Here is a 27,322-nt window from a genome sequence, read left to right as displayed (position 1 = left end):
TCAAATGGGATGTATAATGGTACCAACAAAATGGGATTGACAATGGTACCAAGAAAAGCATGAATTTTGTATTTACAATCAAATGTATTGCTACTATAACAAACAGAGACATGTTTTAAAAATGGATTAAAGATAACTTTGAAACATTGTACTGCATTTCATTTTGAGATGCTAGAAACAGATAGTGCATTTCACAAAATGTTTATGATCCCAAACGAAGCGCTGTATAAATTAAGGCTACAGACAATTCATTCTATAAGTTAGCTCTTTGAAGAAGGAAGGGAGGGTTGACAGTTTTTTCCTGTGGAAATAAACCTCCAACCATCATACTTGTTATAGTGCCTAGACAGTTTAATATTTAGATCACTCATACTCAGATATTTGATTTAAATGTCTTTAGAAAAATATCAAGATATGCTTTTTTATTCAACACAAAACAGTAATGCATTTTTTCTCTAAAATCTTTACAGTAGAAGTGGCTTGCATTGAAATTTTGCAGATTCTGGAATCTATAATGTTCTCATGGTAAGCCTGCTTTCTCCCATGATTGATGTGCAGCAAGTAGAAAGGATAAATACATTCTTCAAAGACAATCTTTGCATAACTCAGAGATGGCAGTGCCTTATCTGACAGAACACATATGCTTTTATGCTTCTCAAATCTAAGTTTGAGCATCAATCACGACTGTTACACATTTTGAAACTTTCAGGATTTCCATTACTATTTTTAATAGTTAATTTAGAGTCATTAGTCACAGTACAGTACAAGATTTACAAACAGTAGAAGTTTATTTTTTAAGTGAATATTTTAACAGATATATCTGACTGAGCATCTCCTCATCGTTGAATATCGTCTTCAGAGATTTGGGTTCTTCCCGAACAATACAAAATTATACTGCAGATACTAAAATATCATAGGCTTCAGGGAGGTAATTTATATGTCAAGAACAACATGAATATCATTGACCAGATTTTGCTGGAGAGGGCTCCTCACTGCATTTCTAGCTAATTAGCTTGATTCTTGCCTATTTAACATAGAAAATAGGAGCATGAATAGGGCATTTGGTACTTCAAACCAACTTCACCATTCATTATGATCTTAGCTGATCATCCAACTCAATAGCCTGTTCCAATTTCCCCCATATCCTTTGATCCCTTTAGCCCCAAATGCTACATCCAACTCTTCCTTGAAATCATATAATGTTTTGGCCCTGACTGTTTTTTGTGATAACAAATTCTGCAGGGTCACCACTCTCTGGATAAAGAAATTTCTCCCCATCTCAGTCCTAAATGGTTTACTCTGTATCCTTAGGCTGTGACCCCTGGTTTTGGATCCCTCCAGTTTTGGATCCCGCCATCATCAGGAACATCCTTCTTGGTTTTAACATTTCTTTGTCCACAAATTTGCAGCAAGTCTGAATTGATAACAGTGCAGTGATGTCAAGAGGACCTTGGTGAACAATAGGGGTGGTAAGGTACATCCTTAACTGAAAAACTGAAAGAATAGAGGAAAAGAAACAGGAGTGATTAAAAAGGGTGATGAATTTATGTGGGTATTTCAATGTCAAGTCTGGTACAACTAGCAAAATAAAGAGAGGGAATTTGGAATATGTATAAACACTATACTTATAATTATTTACTTTCTTGTCAAAAGAAGATCATTGGCAGCCATTAACAATCAAGGCACAATTAATTATTGATGGGTATTTATACTATTACATCCTAAATAAACATTCTTGGCAGTACAGGCCTACTGATACTTGTTTTGTGTGGTTACAGATTCAGAAGTGGCCCAGTTCAAATCACTTTGGAATTTGAATGTGAATGATAATAAGCTAGATTTTCTTTACGGATTTCAGTACACTTTGCCTAATATTCAGAATATTACAACATATCCTACATAACATGACTTTGTTACAATGCAATTTCCAAAAGTCCAAAAAAGTAACCAATGATTTAGCAGTATTATGATATGAAAATTTTACAGCTCCTCTCGTAGCAACTGTGGCCAAGAACTACCGATGAGTGAGAGATAATGGGAACCGCAGATGCTGGAGAATCCAAGATAACAAAGTGTGAAGCTGGATGAACACAGCAGGCCAAGCAGCATCTCAGGAGCTCAAAAGCTGATGTTTCGGGCCAAGACCCGTCATCAGAGAGGGGGATGTAGTGAGGGTTCTGGAATAAACAGGGAGGTGGGGGGGGGGCGGACCAAAGATGGAGAGAAAAGAAGATAGATGGAGAGGAGAGTATAGGTGGGGAGGTAGAGAGGGGATAGGTCAGTCCAGGGAAGACGGACAGGTCAAGGAGGTGGGATGAGGTTAGTAGGTAGGAGATGGAGGTGCGGCTTGGGGTGGGAGGAAGGGATGGGTGAGAGGAAGAACAGGTTAGGGACGCAGAGACAGGCTGGGCTGGTTTTGGGATGCAGTGGGGGGAGGGGATGAGCTGGGCTGGTTGTTTGATGCAGTGGGGGGAGGGGAAGAACTGGGCTAGTTTTGGGATGTGGTGGGGGAAGGGGAGATTTTGAAGCTGGTGAAGTCCACATTGATACCATTGGGCTGCAGGGTTCCCAAGCGGAATATGAGTTGCTGTTCCTGCAACCTTCGGGTGGCATCATTGTGGCACTGCAGGAAGCCCATGATGGACATGTCATCTAAAGAATGGGAGGGGGAGTTGAAATGGTTCGCGACTGGGAGGTGCAGTTGTTTATTGCGAACCGAGCGGAGGTGTTCAGCAAAGCGGTCCCCAAGCCTCTGCTTGGTTTCCCCAACGTAGAGAAGCCACACCGGGTACAATGGATACAGTATACCACATTGGCAGATGTGCAGGTGAACCTCTGCTTGATATGGAAAATCATCTTGGGGCCTGGGATAGGGGTGAGGGAGGAGGTGTGGGGGCAAGTGTAGCTCTTCCTGCAGTTGCAGGGAAAGGTGCTGGGTGTGGTGGGGTTGGAGGGCAGTGTGGAGCGAACAAGGGAGTCATGGAGAGAGTGGTCTCTCCGGAAGGCAGACAAGGGTGGGGATGGAAAAATGTCTTGGGTGGTGGGGTCGGATTGTAGATGGCGGAAGTGTCGGAGATGATGCGTTGTATCCAGATGTTGGTGGGGTGGTGTGTGAGAACGAGTGGGATCCTCTTTGGGTGGTTGTGGCGGGGGCGGGGTGTGAGGGATGTGTTGCGGGAAATGCAGGAGATGCGCTCGAGGGCGTTCTCGACCACTGTGGGGGGAAAGTTGCGGTCCTTGATGAACTTGGACATCTGGGATGTGCGGGAGTGGAATGCCTCATCGTGGGAGCAGATGCGGCGGAGGCGGAGGAATTGGGAATAGGGGATGGAATTTTTTCAGGAGGGTGGGTGGGAGGAGGTGAATTCTAGGTAGCTGTGGGAGTCGGTGGGCTTGAAATAGACATCGGTTACAAGCTGGTTGCCTGAGATGGAGACTGAGAGGTCCAGGAAGGTGAGGGATGTGTTGGAGATGGCCCAGGTGAACTTGAGGTTGGGGTGGAAGGTGTTGGTGAAGTGGATGAACTGTTCGAGCTCCAGTGGGGAGCAAGAGGCGGTGCCAATACAGTCATCAATGTAACGGAGGAAGAGGTGAGGTTTGATGAGTTATGTGTTTAAATACTGTTAGCTTGTTGTTAGCATTCCCCACTGAAAAGTTAGTTGAAGGACAAAGGTTGACATTTCTTACTTTATTTATGTTTATCTGTTTCCATTACATTTTAATTACTTTGTAGCATGTTGCAGTCAAAAACGATACTTCTGCCTATTTGAAGTCAACTATGCATTATGAAATGGCTTTTCATTCAAACCACACTTTTACAAATACAAAACCACAATCTGCATTCAATATGTGTTTTATTTATTTTCATGAATCACCACCAGGACTATATTCCTATAACAGTGTTCAACCCAGTCTTTCAAGTAATGTATTATTTGGTCTATAAGCAAATTGACTTATGTCAATCTTAAATTAAGCAATGTGCACTCCAGCTATCCAATGGAAGCAGCATCCTTGTTCTGTTAGAGTGGGATATTTCAATCATCAAGAATTATGGAAGGTAAACATCCAAAATTACCATTTCTGCTGACATTCCTGGCATCTTGCATTAATGCAGCTCTTATGAATAGAAAATGATTTACTCAAACAGTTATTTATCAGGCAACAGGTTGGCATGTTCTGCTAGTGGACCATCTGATAGACATGATATTAAATCCTACAACTATCTAATCTAAACTTGAAACTGTGCTAATTAATCAACCTCTAAAAATTTGGGGGAAAAAAATACAAAGACCAAAGAGAACAAAGAACAGTTAAGCACAAGAACAGGTTTTTTGGCCCACTAAATGACATGTGATGCCTTTCTAAACTAAAAACTTCTTGCCTCTCTACAGTCTGCATCCCTTTATTTTCTGCCTATTCATATATCTGTCAAGGTGCTTCTTAAATGTTGCTATTGTATCTGCCTCCACCTCCTCTGGTAGTGCATTCCAGGCACTTACCATGCTCTATGTGAAAAACAAACTTGCCTCCCACATCTCCTTCAAACTTGCCCCCCTTTTATCTAAAACCTATGTTGCCTAATAATTGAGATCAGAGATAATGGGAACTACAGATGCTGGAGAATCTGAGATAACAAAGTGTGGAGCTGGATGAACACAGCAGGCCAAGCAGCATCTCAGGAACACAAAAGCTGATGTTTTGGGCCTAGACCCTTCATCAGAAAAGGGGGATGGGGAGGGGATTCCGGAATAAATAGGGAGAGAGGGGGAGACGGACAGGATGATATTAATATGGTAATAGATGTATAACCCCTAATTAAGGAATTGGATGAAGGGCTGTATAAATATGAAAAGCAACCAGTCAGTGGGGTGTGAGTTTCAAGTAGTGTGGTTAATTGTAATAAATCTCTCAGTAAAAGTGTAGACTTGGATTCAATTCAAAAACATTTATCTTCTAGTGTATAGTATTGGTAGTAGAGGATAGTTGGTTCATTATGTAATAGTTTCAGGGTATGATTATTCATCCATTTTCTGAAAGTGAGACTCCTGGTCAGTGGAAAAATGAAGTAATCATGTGGATCTGGATGACTCTGTACCAGAAAGAAACCAAAGGATAACATTAGCACTTTTGGAACCATTCTGAAGCAGGATAATGGAATTCAGTCAATTATATGCAAGATTATATAAATTTCATTTGAAAATCACCCAATCTTTATGGACATTTATGTTATTAGGCTGTGCCAAAGAATCAGCAGCGTTCTAGTTTTGATGGGAGTTAAATTTGTGGATAAATATATAGAGTGGGGGTGGGGTTTAGGTCCCCAGAACATTATCTGGTTCTCTGGATGCAGTGCAGTGATTATATCACTTTGATACTTCTGCTTTCTTAAAATTAAGCTGCCTTCAGTTAAAAGCAGAAGTGGCCATGATTTAGGGATAATGGGAACTGCAGATGCTGGAGAATCCAAGACAACAAAATGTGAGGCTGGATAAACACAGCAGGCCAAGCAGCATCTCAGGAGCACAAAAGCTGACGTTTCGGGCCTAGACCCTTCATCAGAGAGGGGGATGGGGTGAGGCTTCTGGAATAAATAGGGAGAGAGGGGGAGGCGGACCGAAGATGGAGAGTAAAGAAGATAGGTGGAGAGAGTATAGGTGGGGAGGTAGGGAGGGGATAGGTCAGTACAGGGAAGACGGACAGGTCAAGGAGGTGGGATGAGGTTAGTAAGTAGATGGGGGGATCCTCTTTGGGCGGTTGTGGCGGGGGCGGGGTGTGAGAGATGTGTTGCGGGAAATACGGGAGACGCGGTCGAGGGCGTTCTCGATCACTGTGGGGGGAAAGTTGCGGTCCTTGAAGAATTTGGACATCTGGGATGTGCGGGAGTGGAATGTCTTGTCGTGGGAGCAGATGAGGCGGAGGAATTGGGAATAGGGGATGGAATTTTTGCAGGAGCGTGGGTGGGAGGAGGTGTATTCTAGGTAGCTGTGGGAGTCGGTGGGCTTGAAATGGACATCAGTTACAAGCTGGTTGCCTGAGATGGAGACTGAGAGGTCCAGGAAGGTGAGGGATGTGCTGGAGATGGCCCAGGTGAACTGAAGGTTGGGGTGGAAGGTGTTGGTGAAGTGGATGAACTGTTCGAGCTCCTCTGGGGAGCAAGAGGCGGTGCCGATACAGTCATCAATGTACCGGAGGAAGAGGTGGGGTTTGGATCCCCCTCGTTCTCACACACCACCCCACCAACCTCCGGATACAACGCATCATCCTTCGACACTTCCGCCATCTACAATCCGACCCCACCACCCAAGACATTTTTCCATCCCCACCCCTGTCTGCTTTCCGGAGAGACCACTCTCTCCGTGACTCCCTTGTTCACTCCACACTGCCCTCCAACCCCACCACACCCGGCACCTTCCCCTGCAACCGCAGGAAATGCTACACTTGCCCCCACACCTCCTCCCTCACCCCTATCCCAGGCCCCAAGATGACATTCCACATTAAGCAGAGGTTCACCTGCACATCTGCCAATGTGGTATACTGCATCCACTGTAGCCGGTGTGGCTTCCTCTACATTGGGGAAACCAAGCGGAGGCTTGGAGACCGCTTTGCAGAACACCTCCGCTCAGTTTGCAACAAACTACTGCACCTTCCAGTCGCAAACCTTTTCCACTCCCCCTCCCATTCTTTAGATGACATGTCCATCATGGGCCTCCTGCAGTGCCACAATGATGCCACCCGAAGGTTGCAGGAACAGCAACTCATATTCCGCCTGGGAACCCTGCAGCCATATGGTATCAATGTGGACTTCACCAGTTTCAAAATCTCCCCTTCCCCAACTGCATCCCTAAACCAGCCCAGTTCGTCCCCTCCCCACACTGCACCACACAACCAGCCCAGCTCCTCCACTCCACCCACTGCATCCCAAAACCAGTCCAACCTGTCTCCGCCTCCCTAACCTGTTCTTCCTCTCACCCATCCCTTCCTCCCACCCCAAGCCGCACCCCCATCTACCTACTAACCTCATCCCACCTCCTTGACCTGTCCGTCTTCCCTGGACTGACCTGTCCCCTCCCTACCTCCCCACCTATACTCTCTCCACCTATCTTCTTTTCTCTCCATCTTCGGTCCGCCTCCCCCTCTCTCCCTATTTATTCCAGAACCCTCACCCCATCCCTCTCTCGATGAAGGGTCTAGGCCCGAAACGTCAGCTTTTGTGCTCCTGAGATGCTGCTTGGCCTGCTGTGTTCATCCAGCCTCACATTTTGTTGGCCATGATTTAGGGGCGGCTTTCAGGTATTTTAATAATAGAGGTGGCTGATTTTATTTCTGGGGTGAGAACACTGAATATTAAAACATTGTCACAAAGGGGCTTGAAGCAGAATTCATAATTAGATTTCAGACTTCTGGAGTTGTTAAGTACATTGGACTGGAAATCAGACAAAATGGATCGAATATAAGATAACAAAGTGTGGAGCTGGATGAACACAGCAGGCCAAGCAGCATCTCAGGAGCACAAAAGCTGACGTTTCGGGCCTAGATGGATCGAATATCACTTGGCATCAGCGATCTAATTTGAAAACCCCATTGCCATGCAGCAAAGTACGGCCATACAAAAATATGCAATAGCTTCCAAAACAGAATTAGATGAATTGCAAAGTCTAATTTGATAGCTGAATTCACTTGGCACCCAAATGAGGTCAGTTTCTCAAGCATTAGAGTTGGGTGCAATGGAAAAATCTAAAAGTAGAAGATAACATTGGGGTGAACAACATATAGCAAAAAATAAAAATGGTGCATTGTGTTTTGAAATTTCCAGCAGTGAGAGATGCCACGAACATGAAACTTCTTGTTTTTAGTGATGCTTCTTATGCAAATCATTGTGATGCACTCTCAAGTGCAGAGGAGTTCATAAAATTTCTTGTCGGAAAGGGAGGTAAATGTTGTCTTTAGCTTGGAAAGCTATAAAGATCAGAAAAGTAGTGAAAAGGTATCTTGGCGGGAGAAGCCCTTGTTCTTGACGAGGAAGTAGAGATGGCATTTTCTTTGCAAAAGTATTGAAAAAAATTTAGAAAGGGATTCAACAGCACCACCCGTTCAATGCTACTTCAATATCAGGTCACCATGGGATAATGAGCATTCAACAAAATGTATGAATGGAGAAAAGACTGAGAATTGATATTGCAATTCTAAAACAAATGGTTTAAGTGAGCATAAATCTCCAAATTAAAATGGATGGATAGCAAAAGTCAGCTAGATGATTTTTTTTCAAAGAAAGAACCAAGTTCGAAGAAATGATTGGACATACTAGAAAAAGAATGCTTGGACTATTAACATGCAAAGAAAAAATATATAATATATTGTCACTTTGTATTTTGCATTTTGCTTTTGTATTATTGTTATTGTGAACTGATTTATCTAAAAAGCGAAAAAGTAATCTGTTATTACCTAATATGGTCTGAAGGAATCCGTGAAATCTAATGCAATAAAGGAACAGGTGATAGATATATAATTAACTGTGTTGAATTGACTGAATTCTTGAATAAGTGAGCTAGTAATCGGGGGTGTGAGTTTTATGGATTGCCTGAAACCAAGCTTTCACGAAAAGTATAGCCTTGGACTTTGCTCAAATACATTTAAGTTTAAATTTATAACATTTAGATCCAAACTATAGTCATAATATAACATGTCAGTTTTATTTCACAGACCAATATGCATGTGTTAAATTAGGCAGTAAAAGACTCAGACATTTACAAGAGTTCTATTGTTAGCGAGTTTTGAGAACATTTGTAGCTCAGGTTGAGGTTCTGGATGTGAGATTGCTCGCTGAGCTGGAAGGTTCATTTTCAGACGTTTCATCACCATTCTAGGTAACATCATCAGTGAGCCTCCGACGAAGCGCTGGTGTTATGCCCCGCTTTCTATTTATCTGGTTAGGTTTCTTTGGGTTGGTGATGTCATTTCCTGTTCTTTTTGTCAGGGGATCCATCAACAAACACATTGATTTGGAGCCAATCTACCATCCTCTGAGAAAAAGAACAGGAAATCACCAATGTAGGAAATGACATCACCAACCCAAGGAAACCTAACCAGATAAATAGAAAGCGGGACATAACACCAGTGCTTCACCAGAGGCTCACTGTTGATGTTACTTAGAATGGTGACAAAACATCTGGGAACAAACCTTCCAGCTCAGTGAACCAGCTTACATCTGGAACAAAATAAAGACCCACTCTTCTGTGGACCGAGAGGAGGAGAGCGCTGTGTTGGAGGTGGAAGGAAGACGTCGGGTTGGCTGTGCACCCTTGCAACCGATGGATCTTAATGCTGATTTCGGCCTAACGCTGGTTCAGGGGAGCAGCCAACCTGCAATGATGGCTGCGGCAAGTGCTCATGCCCCAGGTCAGGGGGTCCGGAACACCATCCGTGTTTCCGTGAAGAAGGTGGATGAAGGTGCACCTGTGGACCACACCTTCTTCGTGAAGAAGGTCCTGTTGGACTGTTGTGGGTTTGCTGCTGCGGACATTTACTGCCTGCAGGATTTCCCCGGAGGAGGTTTTTACGATGTAACCTTCAGGAGTGCCAAGCTTTGCGAGCACTTCCTGGAGGTTTTCAAGGAGAAAGGAGGTGAGGGCCCCCTCTCTGTATTGACCGCTGTCCCGCTGTTCGTGACGCCAGCGCAGAGGAGCCGTATGGTGACTGTACACATGTACAACCTGCATGTGCCAGCAGTTGATGTCCTGACCTTCCTTGGAAGGTACGTGAAGGTGGAAGGGGACCTAACCAACATCATGGACCCCTTTGGCATCTGGACCAGTAAGAGGCAGGTCAAGGTGACGCCGAGGATGGGCACGGACGGGAACATTGTACACCCACTGTCCAGCTTCGCGATTGGCGGGAGCAAGGGCTACCTGACCTACGCAGGGCAACCTAAAGTCTGCCATGCCTTTGGTAGGTCAGGTCACGTGGCGGTTGACTGCAAAGCCACCATCTGCAGGGAGGAGGGACACCTTGCAAAGGATTGCCCACAAGAAAAAAGCTGCAATATTTGCAGGGAAGTGGGCCACGTCTATAGGGCATGCCCGCAGCGTGGGACCACCTACGCCCAGGTCGCCAGCAGGGGCAATGCGGGGCCAGCCCCCCCCGGGAGAGAGGAAGGCACCAGGACCCTGCAAGGACCCCACTAATGTGCAGGAGGGCCAGGTCGTGCAGGTGGGCCCAGCCCCGCAGGATGGGCCCGAGGCCGGCAACGCGCCCCTGCAGGCTCCGCTCCCGCCCGACAACCCGGAGTCGATGGCGGCGGTGACAGGCGACCCAGGGGAGCGGGCAACGGTCCGGAAAGCGAGGAGGAAGGCGTGTCGGCGGGCCCAGGAACCGCAACCATCAGGCGGGAAAAGGCAGCTACAGGGGGGCTATAAGAGCTCCTCTGACGAGGGAGATTCAGAGAGGGCCCGCCCAAAGCAGAAGCTAAAGATCTCAAGGGAGAAGGAAAGCAGCACCCCACTTCCAGGTGACGGGAGGCATCCTGAGGCTCCCTCCGACTCCCAGTCACATGCCGCTGGGGCTTCCAGGCGGGAAGGAGGAAACAGTGCGTCCCCAGCCTGACCCAGAGCTGGACTCTCCTGCCTCCGTACCCCTGACTGGGGGACTGCCACCCGGAAGGCAGCACAGACGGTTTCCTGAGCCTGGAGAGCGTCCAGCAGTTAGCCCGGGCAATGGGCATGAAGGGACAAATGGAGGGGCTGGACCTTGGACTTGGGGAGGGTACTGCGGTCACTGCCCACAATGGGGGTACGAGTCGCGAGCATTTATGTGCGCAGCGTCAAGTCAACCGCGAGATGTGTGTCCACGTTGGCCTACCTGACCACCATCAAGGCGGGCCTCCTGTTTCTGCAGGAGTGCGGGATACCGCACCTCGGCAGGTACGGGAAATGGTCCAGCACCTGGATCTGTGGGCCTTCGATCTGGTCGGGGGGTAACGACTGTCGCTCCTCGGGCCTGGCTATTCTGCTGCGGGGGCGCAACTTCACCATCTCTCAACTTCAGGAGGTGGTGGGGGGTGCGCCTCCTAGTGGCTGACATCACCTACAGGAACGCTCCCCTGAGGCTGATCAACGTGTACGCCCCAGGGGTACGGAGTGAGTGGTTGGCTGTGCTGCAGCGGCTTCCACCCCTGCTGGCTACGTCCAGGCCGGTCATCCTAGGCAGAGACTTCAACTGCATCATCGATGCAGATGGAAGATCCGGCGTGGTGACAGCGGGTGGGGGAGTCAACTGGACGTCACGTCCAGATTCCTGATGGGCACGGTGAAGAATGCCAAGCTGCTCGACGTCTTCAGCACCCCTGCAGACGGAGGGCAGCAGAGGTACACCTGGTTGTGGCCAGACGGGTCTATTCACTCAAGGATAGACTTCCTGTTTGTGTCGCAGGCGTTCTCGGTCAGGTCCACCGGCGTCGAGCCCGTGTTCTTCTCTGACCACTGCCTCCTGCTGGCCGACTGTCACTTACAGGACGACCAGCCGGCCGGCAAGGGGACGTGGAAGCTCAACATGACTCTGTTGACCCCAGGAGAACGTCGAGGAGCTTAAGAGGGAGTACGCCGGTTGGAGAACCGTGAAACCCCTCTTTGAGTCTCCGGGCGACTGGTGGGAGATGGTGAAGGAGAACATCAAGAGGTTCTTTGTCCTCAAGGGTGTTCAGAAGGTGAGAGAGAGGCGGGGAAAGCTGTCGCGACTCCAGAAAAGGGTGCGGAACCTGCTCTTTCTGCAGTTGATGGGGGTCGATGTCACGGAGGACCTCCGCAAGGTGAGGGGCCAGCAAGCCTCGCTCTTCGCCGCGGAGGCCTCCAGGATAATCTTCTGGTCCAGGGTCCGCTCCGTGGAGCAGGATGAGACGTGCTCGCGTTTCTTCTTTCAGAAGGTGCACAAAGAGAGTTCTGTGCTGAGCTGGCTGAAGAAGGACGAAGGCTCGGTGATGTCGTCTCGGCCCGACATTTTGAGGATCAGCAGATCCTTCTATGCCGGACTGTACGACACGAAGCCCACGGACAGCACGGCCTCCGAGTCGTTCCTGTCATCCATCACGGAGGTCTTAGATGACGGCACGAGGGAGTGGCTGGACCGGCCGATATCCCTGGACGAGCTGACCAGAGCCCTCAAGTCCTTGGAGAGGAGTAGGACTCCCGGGAGCGACGGCTTACCGGTCGAGCTGTATTCCGCTCTGTGGGACCTGGTCGGCCAGGACCTGCTGGAAGTGTACAATAATGCGCTTCAGGCAGGGGAAATGTGCAAGTCCATGAGGAAGGGCATCATCACCCTCATTTACAAGAGGAAGGGGGAGAGGGAAGAAATTAAGAATTGGCGTCCCATTTCACTTTTGAACGTGGACTACAAAATCCTGGCCAACGTCATTGCCAACCGGGTCAGGTCTGTCCTGAAGTCAGTGATTCACCCTGACCAAACCTGTGCTGTGCCAGGCAGGAAGATCGCTGAGAGCCTCGCGCTCATCAGGGATACAATCGCCTATGTACAGGACAGGTGGGTGGACACCTGCCTCGTCAGCCTGGACCAGGAGAAGGCCTTCGACAGGGTCTCTCATGCTTACATGAGAGACCCCCTCTCCAAATTGGGGTTCGGGGAGGGCATCCGCAATTGGATCCGGCTGCTCTACACCAACATCGTTAGTGCAGTCTCGATCAACGGGTGGGAATCGGACAGTTTTCCCATCAGATCTGGAGTCAGGCAGGGCTGCCCGCTCTCTCCTGCCTTGTTCGTGTGCTGTGTGGAGCCCTTCGCCGCATCCATCAGTAAGGACGTGAGCCTGAAGGGCGTGACTATCCCAGGCAGCGGAGGCCTTCAGGTCAAGACCTCCCTGTACATGGACGACGTTGCCATCTTCTGCACCGATCGTTGGTCGGTGAGTAGGCTGTTGGACATCTGCGGCCAGTTTGAACTGTCCTCGGGTGCCAAAGTCAATAGGGATAAGAGCGAGGTCATGTTCTTCGGGAACTGGGACGACTGCTCCTTCACCGTCAGGACAGACTACCTGAAGGTGCTGGGTGTTTGGTTTGGTGGAGCTGGGGCGTGCACTAAGACTTGGGAGGAGCGTATCACCAAACTGAAGCAGAAGCTGGGCAGTTGGATGCTCCGGTCCCTCTCCATCGCGGGTAAGAACCTGGTTGTCAGGTGCGAGGGGCTTTCAGTACTGTTGTATGTGGCGCAGGCCTGGCCTATTCCCTGGACCTGCAATGCTGCGATCACCCGGGCCATCTTCCACTTCATTTGGGGGTCGAGGATGGACCGGGTCCGCAGGGACACCATGTACAAAGACCTGGAAAATGGGGGAAAGAGCGTACCGAACGCCACCCTCGCCCTGGCAGCTACCTTTGTGTGCGGCTGCATCAAGCTGTGCGTAGATCCGCAGTACGAAACACCAAGTGTCACTACTTACTGAGGTTCTACCTGTCCCCGGTGTTGCGAAGGATGGGCCTGGCCTCGTTGCCGCGGAACGCTCCGAGTAGTTGTACTGTCCCGTACTACTTGTCCTTCGTGGAGAAATTTTTGAAGGGAAGCACCTTTGACCACAAGGCCGTCAGGCAGTGGTCAGCACGTAGTATCCTCAAGACCCTTCGGGAAAAGGAGAGGGTGGATCCTGTCGTGTGGTTCCCCATGCAGACTGCCAAATTCATTTGGCAGAATGCCTCATCGCCAGAACTTTCAAACAAGCACAAGGACATTGCTTGGCTGGCAATGAGAGGGGCTCTGCCAGTGAGATCCTTTATGCATGCCCGGAATCTCTGCACCACTGCACGCTGCCCTCGAGGCGGCTGCAGGAGGGATGAGACCGTCGATCACCTCCTTCTGGAGTGTGCCTATGCGCAAGGAGGTCTGGAGGGGGATGCAGTGGTATTTGTCGAGGTTCGTCCTGAGCAGCTCCGTGACGTGGGACTCCGTGCTCTACGGGCTGTTTCCCGGGACGCACACCGAGACCAACATCAACTGCGCCTGGAGGACCATCAATGCGGTGAAAGATGCTCTTTGGTCTACCCGCAACTTGCTGGTCTGCCAGCTGAAAGAACTGACCCCGATCGAATGTTGCAGACTGGCGCACTCCAAGTTCCAGGACTACGTGCTGAGGGACGCGCTAAAGCTTGGGGCAGCCGCCGCCAAGACTCTGTGGGGAAAGACCATGGTATGACATCCCTCGCCCAGAATAGAAAAAAAGGGCCCTATCTGGTAACTGGGCCCAGCTGGCGCCTTCCCCAACTGGTCAGGGGGCCAACTGGGACTGTGCGGGGTGACGACTGCCGGGGTATTTTCTTTGCTTTGTTTCTTTTTCTTCTTTTTTTTGCCTTTAGTTGGTGTACGTACCCCCTGGGTAACCCGGAGCGGCTTGCATGACTGGGTCGGTGTATAAATATGTTTTATTTTTTGTCCATCTTATGAATAAAGTATATTTTTTCAAATAAAAAAAAGTGACAAAACGTCTGAAAATGAACCTTCCAGCTCAGCGAGCAAACTCACATCCAGTTCTATTGTTGATCTGTAGTTTGGCACAAACATCACTTTCTACCTTTCCCTACTGGACACTTCCTTTGGCCAAAAAGCCAATTCCCAAATATGAAGAAGCCAACTGTTAGTATTTTCTAATCATACTGTACAAAGATGTTACAAAACACCCCTGCAGTATGCAGGACTTGGAACTCCTTTGAATTTCTGTATTCATTATGAATTTGTCTTGTTTAATTTGTGGGCCTGCATAGCAACATAAAATTAGGTAAGCAAATTCAACAGTTCTCTTGCCAAGTTTATCTCTTTAGAGACAAGTGTCAATAAAAGTAAGCAATAGAATATAAAGAAAATATAAATTAACATACTGACATAAGGTGTTGATGGCTATAAAATCAGGACATGTTAAGTATGTGTGAAAATGCTATTTTCATGACAAATAGAAATTAACAAGTGTTAGTAGTACATGCAATATCTGAATTGATAACCCTATCTAGTTATAATTTACAACTTTTTGAGATTTTCTTGGATGCCACACATTATGATTTCTTAAAATTATAATCCACATATGTAGCTTTCACATCAATGGTTTCATAGTCACACCTGTAAACATCTGTCTACTTGGTTTAAAGGCAGCATTGAATTTGCAATCTAACATTAACCATACTCTTACTAAACTATGTATAAATAATGTGCCCTCCAATTTAATCTCAGTATTTAATCACTGATTTGTAAACAAATAAATGCTGTCACATCCCAATTCACTCAAGTCTCACCTTTGTTCTATTCCACATTTTTTCTAGTTTGTACTTCCTTTACAACTTTCTCTTCTTTTTTATTTAGATTATTTTAGTATATTTTCTTTTCTGATACTTACTCTTTTTTTGTTTCCTGTATGCATACTTGCAACGAAGCTGGCAGTCTGAGTGCTATTTTTGCTTCTTTGGAGCAGTGATTCTGCATTGTACACTGTTGTAGTAAGTCAGCAGTCCATTAGCTTCTTAAACAATTTGTTTGAGTAAAGTATGTAATTTATCATTTTTATTATAAAAATGAACTATGATAGTGTTCCAATCAAACAAGTTAAATATAAATCGATTATGTTTTCATTTCTTCGATAATAAAACAATGTAAGAGCCTGGCCACAACAAAATTGATGCACTTGTGTTTGGTAACTTAGACTATTTTAGGACCATAGCAGTTACAAGTGCTGCAATCAATATTTGTGTGCAGGCAGTTTATTTTTCATAAGCTATCAAATGCAATGTGCCAGTTTTTATCAGGGGTGCAATTCACATCCATCGGCTGATACTGTTTCTTCCCCCTTCCAGCATGCAAAAAAACTTGGAATATATAGAGATTCCGCATTATAATTGTTTTTAACTTCTGAGCAAAAATGGTTGACAGCTTTTAGCAATCAACACATCATTAACAATGTATTTGTAGCAGTAATTACTAGATTTAAATTTCTTGGCAGTATAGAATTTGAGTATTCCTGTTGAAGCTGATTTCATCTTGCACTGATTAGAACAGATCCAAGGAAAAATCATTTTGAAGTTTGGTAGTTTTCCATCCGGACTGATGAGTGCAAGATGAAAAGCTTTGACAATGTTGTGATCAGAGATAATGGGAACTGTAGATGCTGGAGAATCCAAGATAACAAAGTGTGAAGCTAGATGAATACAGCAGGCCAAGCAACATCTTAGGAGCACAAAAGCTGACATTTCGGGCCTAGAGCTCTCTGATGAAAGGTCTAGGCCCAAAACATCTGCTTTTGTGCTCCTAAGATGCTGCTTGGCCTGCTGTGTTCATCCAGCTTCACACTTTGTTAGCTTTGACAATGTTGTCTCTTTTCAGCTATACTTACTTTATGTGTTGAGTGTAATGGCCAATTCATGTGCAAATGCAACAATCTCATGAGGTTTCTGGAAGATTAATGGTGAAGCAGTGCAAATCAACTAACAATTTGTGGCAATTTGCAATTCATGGGACCTCTTGCTTTTTACAACTTTAATAATAACATGCATCATTCAGACCTCGCTATTCTTCAGGAAAATCTGGTAATATGTGGTTCAATAGTAGAGCAATTTGAATTCATAAAATAATAGCTACTTGAGGCCAAATCTTGAAGTAAACCATCTATTTAACAACACAGGTTACTGTGCACTTTTTTCGTTCATGGGATGTGGGCACTAGATTAGCATTACCCATACCTGATTGCTTTGAGAAGGTGATGGTTGTTATACTCAAAAAGATAAATACTTTTGAAAAGAGTCCAAATTCACACTTCAATTGCAAGTGTTACTTCAGTTGATCACACTTCATAAAACTCACCCCACTGTTTACTAGCTCCTCGTATTTATACAACAGTCCTTGCCTAATTAACTCTCAATTAATACATCCATTACTTGTTTCTTCTTTCGTTAGGTCTCAGGAATTCCTTCAGACCTTATTGGATGGTAACAGTAGTGAGCTGCTTTCCTGAATCACAACTATGAATGTGGTGTAGGTACACCTACAATACTGTTAGTGACAGAATTCCAGTTTTTTTAACCCAGTAACAGTGAAAGAAATACTGGAATAGTGTGTGGCTTGGAAGTGAACTTGCAAGTGGTAGTATTCCCATGTATTTGCTGCCCTTGTCTTTCCCGGCGGCTGAAATTGCAGATTTGAAGAGTGTTGTTTAGGGAGCCTTGGTGAATTTACATGCATTTAAAATCATCTACACTATGATGCCACTATGTATCAGTAGTGGAGTGACAGAATGTTGAAGATGTTAGATGGCATGCCTATCAAGTATCAGAGATAATGGGAACTGCTGATGCTGGAGAATCCAAGATAATAAAATGTGAGGCTGGATGAACACAGCAGGCCAAGCAGCATCTCAGGAGCTCCTGAGATGCTGCTTGGCCTGCTGTGTTCATCCAGCCTCACATTTTATTATCTTGCCTATCAAGTAGTCTGCTTTGTCCTCAATGATGTTGACCTTCCTGAATGTTGTTGGAGCTACACTTATGCAAGAAAATGGAGAACATTCCATCACACTCCTGACTTGTAGATGGTGGATAGATTTTGGGGAGTCAGGAGGTGAGTTACTTGTTTTAGGGTTCCCAGCTGCTGACCTGCTTTTGTAGTCACAGTATTTGTATAGCTAGTTAGTTCAGTGTCTGGTAATGGTGATCTTAAGAATACTGATAGTGACAGAATTCTGTGAAAGTAATGCCATTGAAAGTCAAGGGGCAATGGTTCAATCCTTTCCTGTTACAAAGGGTCATTGCTTGGCAGTGTGGCATGAATATGACATGCCACTTGTCAGCCTAAGCCAAAATTTTGTGCAAGTCTTGCTGCATTTGGACATGGACGTCTTCATTATCTGAACAGTCACAAATAGTGCTGAACATTGTGCAAAGATCAGCAAACATCCCCACTTCTGACCTTATGATGGAGAGAAGGTGTTGGAACGCCTGAAGATAGGGTTAGGACACTGCCCAGAAGAATTCCTGTGGCTAGGTGATGAAATCCAATACCCACAACTATCTTCCTTTGTGTTAATTATGACTGTAGCCAAACAGAAAGTTTTCACCCTGATTCCCATTGACTGTAGTTTTGCGACAGGTCATCAATGCCACATCTGGTCGAATGTGGCCTTTATATCAAGGGAAATCATTCTTACCTCATATTAGGAATTCAGCTGTTTTGTCCATGTTTGGGCAAAAGTTGTAATGTGATCATGAGTTCAGGAGCTGGCTTGCTGGAACCCAAAGTGAGTGTCAGTGAGCAGCATATGAATTAGAATAGTCCACATCAGATCATTTTTCATTCTGCAAGTGTCTGAATTTGTTTGAGATATAATGTGTGTTAGGCAGATCATTTCTGTATACATTTTTGTTCTTTTGGGTAGGGATTTTAACAACTACTTAGATAGAAAACCAGAGAAACTTAATACATCAAGCAGGTTAGATTTGCCTAGTCATCCTGCTGATGCTGCTTCCTGATTTTAAAAGAATGAAAAAGAATGCCTATACGCATCAAAAAGCTTGTTCCTTGAACACTGGTTCAGTGAAGAATGATAGGGGCAATGACAGGCTAACTGAAAAATGACGTATTAACCTGGTGAACTTACAAAACAAGACTATTTGCATGCCAAACAGCATAAGCAGCAAGTATTACACAGAAATCAGTGATCCAACAATCAATGGATCAGACCTAGGCTCTACACTCTGCCATATCTAGTCATCAATGGTGATAATCAATTAAACAACTCACTGGAACGGGAGGCTCCACATCATCGATGATGGAACAGCCCAGCACTTCAGTACAAAAAGCCAAAGAATTCACAGCCACAATTGTGGATTGGATGATCCATCTTGGCCTCCTCCAGAAGACCATAGCATTATAGATGCCACCCTTCATCCAATTTGATTCACTCCATGTGATATCAAGAAAATATTAGGCATTGGACATAGCAAAGGCTGCAGGCATTGACAACATGCAGACAAATGTACAGAAGACTAGTCAAGCTGTTTCAGTATAGCTGCACTATCTGACAGTATGGAAAATTACCTGATTTGTCCTGTACACAAAAAGCAGGACAAATTCAACACTCCCAGTTACTGCCTATCACTCTACTCTCAATCATGAGTGAAGTGATGGAAGGTTTCATCAGCTGTACTATCAAGCAGCACCTGCTCAGCAATAACCTGCTCAGTGACACCCAGTTTGGGTTCCACTAGGCCCACTCAACTCCTGACCTCATTACAGCCTTGGTTCAAACATGGACAAAGGAGCTGAATTCAGGTGAAGTGAGAGTGACAGCCCTTAACGTCAGGGCCACATTTAACTGAATGTGGCACCAAGGAAAAATAGAATCAATGGGAATCAGGGGAAAACTGCTTGGAGTCACACCTGGTTGTTGGTTTTGGAGGTTAGTCATCTCAGCTTTTAGGGTTTAGGGGCAGCACGGTGACTCAGTGGTTCACACTGCAGCTTCACAGCACCAGGGACCCAGGTTCGATTCCAGTCTCGGGTAACTGTCTGTGTGGAGTTTGCACTTTTTCCCCCTGTCTGCATGGGTTTCCTCCGGGAGCTCTGGTTTCCTCTCACAGTCCAAAGATATGCAGGCTAGGTGGATTGGCCATGCTAAATTGCTCATTGTGTTCAGGGGTGTGTGGGTTATAGGGGGATGGGTCTAGGTGGGATGTTCCAAGGGGCGGTGTGGACTTGTTGGGCGGAAGGCCCTGTTTCCACACTGTAGCGAATCTAATCTAATCTAATCTCTGCAGGAGTTCCTCAGGGTAGTGTCCTAGGAGTAACCATCTTCACTGCTTCATGAATAACCTTCCCTCCATCATTAGGTCAGAGCAGGGATGTTTGCTGATGACTGCATAATGTTCAATAGCCTTCTCAACTCCTGAAACATTTCATGTCCAAATGCAGCAAGACCTGTATAATATCCAGCCTTAGATTGAAAGTTGGCAAAAATTTTCACACTTCACAAATGCCAGGCAATGCCCATGTTCAATAAAAGACATTCTACCTATGGATGCTTAAAGCTCATGTTCATACAGTGTGAAGCTGCAGGAACACAAGCAGCATCAGAGGAGCAGGAAAGTTGATACTTCAGGTTGGGACCCTTCATCAAGACTTGAAATTCAAAGGCACCAACATCACTGGATCCTGCACTGTCCTGGGGGTTACCATTGATCAGAAACTGAGCTGGACTAGTCTTATAGATACAGCATGTACAAAAGCAGATAGTAATACTGCAACTGATTCCCCAAAGCCTATCCAAAATCTATAAGACACAAGTCAGAAATAGAACATAGAACATAGAACATAGAACAGTACAGCACAGAACAGGCCCTTCAGCCCACAATGTTGTGCCGACCATTGATCCTCATGGATGCACCCTCAAATTTCTGTGACCATATGCATGTCCAGCAGTCTCTTAAATGACCCCAATGACCTTGCTTCCACAACTGCTGCTGGCAACGCATTCCATGCTCTCACAACTCTCTGCGTAAAGAACCTACCTCTGACATCCCCTCTATACTTTCCACCAACCAGCTTAAAACTATGACCCCTCGTGCTAGCCATTTCTGCCCTGGGAAATAGTCTCTGGCTATCGACTCTATCTATGCCTCTCATTATCTTGTATACCTCAATTAGGTCCCCTCTCCTCCTCCTTTTCTCCAATGAAAAGAGACCGAGCTCAGTCAACCTCTCTTCATAAGATAAGCCCTCCAGTCCAGGCAGCATCCTGGTAAACCTCCTCTGAACCCTCTCCAAAGCATCCACATCTTTCCTATAATAGGGCGCCCAGAACTGGACGCAGTATTCCAAGTGCGGTCTAACCAAAGTTTTATAGAGCTGCAACAAGATCTCACGACTCTTAAACTCAATCCCCCTGTTAATGAAAGCCAAAACACCATATGCTTTCTTAACAACCCTGTCCACTTGGGTGGCCATTTTAAGGGATCTATGTATCTGCACACCAAGATCCCTCTGTTCCTCCACGCTGCCAAGAATCCTATCCTTAATCCTGTACTCAGCTTTCAAATTCGACCTTCCAAAATGCATCACCTCGCATTTATCCAGGTTGAACTCCATCTGCCACCTCTCAGCCCATCTCTGCATCCTGTCAATGTCCCGCTGCAGCCTACAACAGCCCTCTACACTGTCAACGACACCTCCGACCTTTGTGTCGTCTGCAAACTTGCTGACCCATCCTTCAATTCCCTCGTCCAAGTCATTAATAAAAATTACAAACAGTAGAGGCCCAAGGACAGAGCCCTGTGGAACCCCACTCACCACTGACTTCCAGGCAGAATATTTTCCTTCTACTACCACTCGCTGTCTTCTGTTGGCCAGCCAATTCTGTATCCAAGCAGCTAAGTTCCCCTGTATCCCATTCCTCCTGACCTTCTGAATGAGCCTTCCATGGGGAACCTTATCAAATGCCTTACTGAAGTCCATATACACCACATCCACAGCTTGACCCTCATCAACCTTACTAGTCACATCCTCAAAAAACTCGATAAGGTTTGTAAGGCATGACCTACCCCTCACAAAGCCGTGTTGACTGTATTTGATCAAGCCATGCTCTTCCAGATGGTCATAAATCTTATCCCTCAGAATCCTTTCTAACACCTTGCAGACGACAGACGTGAGACTTACCGGTCTATAATTGCCGGGGATTTCCCTATTTCCTTTCTTGAAGAGAGGAATTACATTTGCCTCTCTCCAGTCCTCAGGTACGACTCCAGTGGAGAGCGAGGATGCAAAGATCTTCGCAAGTGGCGAAGCAATTGCATTTCTCGCTTCCCAAAGCAGCCGAGGACAAATCTGATCCGGGCCTGGCGACTTGTCAATCTTAATGTTTGACAAAATTTTCAGTACATCAGCTTCCTCTATCTCTATCCATTCCAGCATGCACACCTGCTCTTCAAAGGTTTCATTCACTACACAGGTCGTTTCTTTCGTAAAGACAGAAGCAAAAAAAACTCATTTAGGGCTTCCCCTACCTCCTCAGGCTCCACACTCAAGTTCCCTATGCTATCCCTGATCGGCCCTACTCTTTCTTTGACCATTCTCTTATTCCTCACGTAAGTGTAAAATGCCTTTGTGTTTTCCCGGATTCCTTCTGCCAAGCCTTTCTCGTGCCCCCTCCTGGCTCTCCTCAGACCATTTTTGAGCTCCTTCCTTGCCTGCATGTAATCCTCTCTAGCTGAACTTGACCCTAGCTTCCTCCACCTTATGTAAGCTACCTTCTTCCTTTTCACTAGAAGCTCCACCGCTCTCGTCATCCAAGGTTCCTTTATCTTACCCCGTCTTGCCTGTCTCAGAGGGACATATTTACTCATCACTCCCAACAACTGTTCCTTAAACCATCTCCACATGTCTATAGTTCCCTTACCATGGAACAACTGCTCCCAGTCCATGCTTCCTAACTCGTGTCTAATCGCATCATAGTTTCCTCTTCCCCAATTAAATATCCTCCCATTCTGCCTAATCCTCTCCTTCTCCATAGCTATGTAGAATGAGAGAGTGTTATGGTCACTATCACCAAAATGCTCTCCCACCACAAGATCTGATACCTGCCCCGGCTCGTTTCCGAGCACCAAGTCTAGAATGGCCTCTCCCCTCGTCGGCCTGTCAACGTACTGCGTTAGGAAACCCTCCTGAACACACCTTACAAAAACAGCTCCATTCAAATCTTCTGCTCGAAGGAGGTTCCAATCAATATTAGGAAAGTTAAAGTGTAAATGTAATGGAATTCTCTTCTTTTTCCTGGATGAGTGCAACTCTAGCAACACTCAGGAAGCATTACACCACCCAGGGCAAACCAGTCTGCTTGATTGGCACCACACCTACTTTCTCCAACACTGAAGGTCAGTAGCAACAGTGTGTGCCAACTATAAGATGCACTGCAGAAATTTACCAAAACTCTATTTAGACAACACTTTCCAAACACTTCCACCGAGAAGAGCAAGGGCAGCAGATACATGGGGACATAACCACCTACAAGTTCCTCTCCACGACACTTACAATCCTGATTTGGAAATAATTCACCATTCCTTCACTGTTGCTGAGTTAAAACCATGGAAATCCCTCCCCACCAGCAGAGTGGGTCTACCTGCAACAGATGGTCTGCACTGATTAAGAAGGTGGGTTACCACCAAATTCTCAAGGATACTAGGGATGGGCAGTAAATGCAGGTTTAGTCAGTGATGCCCATGACACATACGTGAATAAGCTTTCTTTTATAAAAAACACAGTCCTCTCCAATGAATAATTTTGCAACTTATAGCAGTATACTGATTGACAATTATTATACGCATAGACCAGAAATAAATGGTTACCAAATTAATAACTGTTTTGGACATATGAAGATTTGTTCACAATTTAGTGTTCAGATTTAAAATAGAATAGTGCACAGAAAAATCCAACTCTTTATACCATTGATTTAGGCTTCAGCAGAGGGTGTTTATAATGTATCTTAATGTTGTTTAGTAATCAAAATATGCCACAGCATTTTCCACATACATATCACCAATCATGTCTTTCTGTGATGACAATCAAAATGTAAATAACTAGAGGCAGATTTGTTTATCAAAGTATAATTACTCTACATGCCTTTTCTTTGATCTATTTTGGCTTTCAAGATTCATATGCATTCATTAAACTATGATCCCATGAGTTCCTGCTGTCTGGTTTAGGGTACACAGACTATTTATAAGCAAATTTGAACAAAAGTAAAATGCAGAACAAGAGGGGTTTATGTGAAATCCATTCATACACTAAAGTGGGGACAGTACCACAAGAAATCTTATCACTTGAATATTTAAGACTGTAATTTAATGTTTTACTTCACTCTGTGTTAATCTGTTCATGTGAAAAAATAATATCTACAAAATTGTAATTACTACATATATACCCTTTGCTTGCCAGTTCATCATAATTAATCCCTTTGCTTTTCTTCTAAATATTTCCCCAGGATATTTAACATCTATCTGAGAACATCTTATTGAAAAAACAGAACCAGTAACAGTGCAGCACACCCTCAGTACCTGACTGCATTGTGGTACAATCATAGTGAAAATGTACTATCAATATTCAATTTTATCATTTGATTTTACAGCCTGAAACTTTCAAAGACTAAACTCAGCTTTAAAAATGGTCAAATGCTGATCTAAAATCACTATTATAACCTGAACAGGTTGAGCAAAGCTCTTGACACCTGCCACCAACAAGAGATCAGTCTGATCAACAATTCAATTTACACATTGAGAACAAAGATTGTCAATAGAGTATTTAGCTTGTGTTCACCTTTATCAACAGCTGCTTCTGAGTAGCAGGGCAGAGACAAGAAAAAATGGATTTGTGAATATGCACTGGAAGATGATCTCTCAGCCTAGTTCTCTCCTTCTCAATATCAAACTCACTGATGAATAGCAACTTGGAACACCCAACATGATTCACTGAGGACTCCTGGACATCTGCAGCTTTACTGTGTCTAAGGAAACAAGATAGCAGCTGAACAGTGGATTCAAGTCTTTAAGTCTTGCAACTCAAAGACTCAAAAAAAACCAAAGAATTGCAACAGCTTTTAACTTTCTGTCTGTACCAGATCTCCCTCCTCTTTCTTTATAAGCTCATTAATTGTGTGTTTTTGTGTGTGTTTGTTGTCATGTTTTTTTTTCAGGTAACAAAACTCCACATTGTTTTACTCAAGAAAATCTTGGACTTGCCCATCCTTTATTTTTGATTAGGCTAACTAAGTTTAATTGGAGTGTGATAATAACGTGCTTTAAAAAGCATCTGACCAAGAAGGGAGCCAATGCCGTCTGCCCACCTGGCCATAACAACAGTCAGCCCAAATTTTGTCCTTAACTCGTCAAAGTGGTACTTGAAACCATTACCTTTTGATATAGAGGAAGGAGAGCAGCTGGCATCAGTATGTTGATGCATTCCACATTCCATATCGTTTCCAGAGAAACAGCAATGGTATGTAATGAGACAATAGATCAAGTTTCAATGCAGTTCTCACCCAAACCGACCAGAGTTGTTGAGTAGAATCAGTTTAATTTGAGTAATTTCCAGCAGGAGACGCTGGATAGTGACTGAATTTAAGGAGAAAATAGATAAATCTTTAATTAGTAAAGGGTTGCAGGATTATGGGCAGCGGGCAGGAAAGTGGAATTAAAGCCAATGTGAGATCACATTAAATGGCAGATCAGGCTTGAGGAGCTGAATGGCACACTTCTGCGTCTAGTTCTTAGCTCTTAAAACTTGGGCCTGCTGATCTGTTTGGATGTTGAAGGTATTTTAATTAATGAGACCAACATCTGCTTTTCTGTTCCCTGTGATTATATTCAGCAAATCTGTAGTTATATTCAAATGAGCATACAGACATATAATTTAGGAGCAGAAGTAGACAATTTGACCCCTTGAGTTTGGTGCATCATTTAATAGCATCATGGCTTATTTGTTTGTACATCGAGTATTCCTGTCTACTTTTGATAACCCTTGATTCTCCTGCCTAACTAGAATGTATCAATCTCTGCCTGAAAAATATTCAATGATCCCGTTTCCACTGCATTCTGAGTCAGAGTTCAAATGTTACACAAATCTCTGACAGAAAAACAATTTCTCATCTTGGCAGGTCAACTCCTAATTTTAAAACAGTGCCCCCTGTTTTGGACTTCCCACAGGAGGAAACATCCTTTTCGTGTCTACATTCTCAAGACCATTCTGGATCTTGTATGCTTCAATCAAGTCACACCTCAAGTCTCTAATTCCAGCAGAAACAAGTCCAGGTATCCAAACCATTGTCATAGGACAACCCACACATTCCAAGTATCAACAGTAAATCTTTTCTGAACTGTTTCCAATGCATTCAGAATTTCCTTGAATAAGGAGACCAAAACTGCTCAAAATAGTTGAGATGTGGTCTCACCAATGCCCTATACAACCAAAGCAAAGTATCCTTACTTTTATCATAGAATCCCTATAGTAGAAGTCAGCCACTGAGTCCACACCAACCCTCTATACAGCATCTCACCCAGACCCACACCCCTTACCCTACCTCTGTAACCTGGCATTCCCCATGGCTAATCCACCAAGCCTGCATATCCCTGGACTCTATGGGCAATTTAGCATGGCCAATCCATCTAGCCTGCACATATTTGGACTGTGGGAGGAAACCGCAGCACCCAGAGAAAATCCACGCAGATACTGAGAAAATGTGCAAGCTCCACAAAGACCCCTGACCAAGGCTGGAATCAAACCCGTGTACCCGAAACTGTGAGGCAGCAGTGTTAACCACTAAGCCATCATTCCACCCCTATGTTTTATATGCAATTATTTTATATTTTAAGTTCAATTCATCTTGTTGTAAAGGATAGCATCCCAATAGCATTCTTAATTACATGCTGTACTTGCATACAAATATTTTGTGGCACATGCGTCAGAACATCTTAACCTCCTTGTGCCCCGCAATTCTTTAGTTGTACTCTATTTAAATAACACTCTGCATTTTTATTCTTCCTGCCAATGTGAGCAACTTTTATCACATTTTTTCCAACGTATACTCTTATTATTTTATTCAAATTCTGGTGGCAGACTTTCAAGCAGCAAGCTAGTGCATCTATGAGCATGCCAGGGCACAGACAAATATCATCTCTGAGGATCTAAATGATAACAATACGATTATTTTTACCCAAAATGGCAATTAAGGGTGTGTAATGACAGGGGTCGAGCCCTCATTATTTCTTCTATAATTTCCAGGCAAAGTTTGCACAAGATTCATCCAAAAATAAAAATTGTAGTATGCAATAAATAAGTTTAATCATTTTGTTTTACGTATGGATTTACTGCAAGTATTCAAGAACCTAAGTGCTCATGACTGCTAAAGTATCTGCAACAGGATGAATGCAGAATCTTATTCTAAGCATGGCTGAGTAAGAGGAATAAGGATATTTGTTTCACTGATTGCAGGATATATAGCTGATAGCCCAAAGAATTCCCCTTTGTTTTATGAATGTGGGTTGGACAGAGGAGTATCTCAATTCCTCGAATAGTAACTTAACACTAAGTAAGCATTTTGAATTCAATGTATTCACCTGATAACTGTGCAGCAGGAAGTATTATTTTCAATTGGTTTTGCCAATGAATTATTACTTATTTACATTTTGAAATCCACTATCAGGAAAGAGGAAGTAGTCTTACAGATGCAAAAGTTTAACAAAGTTTTCCACCTGAATTATAGAATCAAGGGAAAAATAGAAAACAAGTGACATAAAAATCACCTGAAATTCCT

The 27,322-nt window shown here is 44.7% G+C and overlaps 1 long non-coding RNA gene across 1 annotated transcript in view; it reads left to right on the top strand.

Moving 5' to 3' along the window:
• Positions 1-26,339, top strand: part of LOC132210801 (uncharacterized) — a 40,062-nt gene extending 13,723 nt beyond the window's left edge. The window contains exon 3 of the long non-coding RNA XR_009446990.1: positions 23,999-26,339. This is a non-coding gene — a long non-coding RNA (uncharacterized LOC132210801). The remainder of the gene's footprint in view (positions 1-23,998) is intronic.
• The last annotated feature ends 983 nt before the right edge of the window (positions 26,340-27,322 follow it).

Source organism: Stegostoma tigrinum, chromosome 21, assembly GCF_030684315.1.
Source record: "Stegostoma tigrinum isolate sSteTig4 chromosome 21, sSteTig4.hap1, whole genome shotgun sequence".
In the NCBI taxonomy this organism is placed as follows: domain Eukaryota; kingdom Metazoa; phylum Chordata; class Chondrichthyes; order Orectolobiformes; family Stegostomatidae; genus Stegostoma; species Stegostoma tigrinum.
The sequence above is the reverse complement of the archived record's forward strand: the minus strand, read 5'-3'. Positions and strand labels throughout refer to the sequence as shown.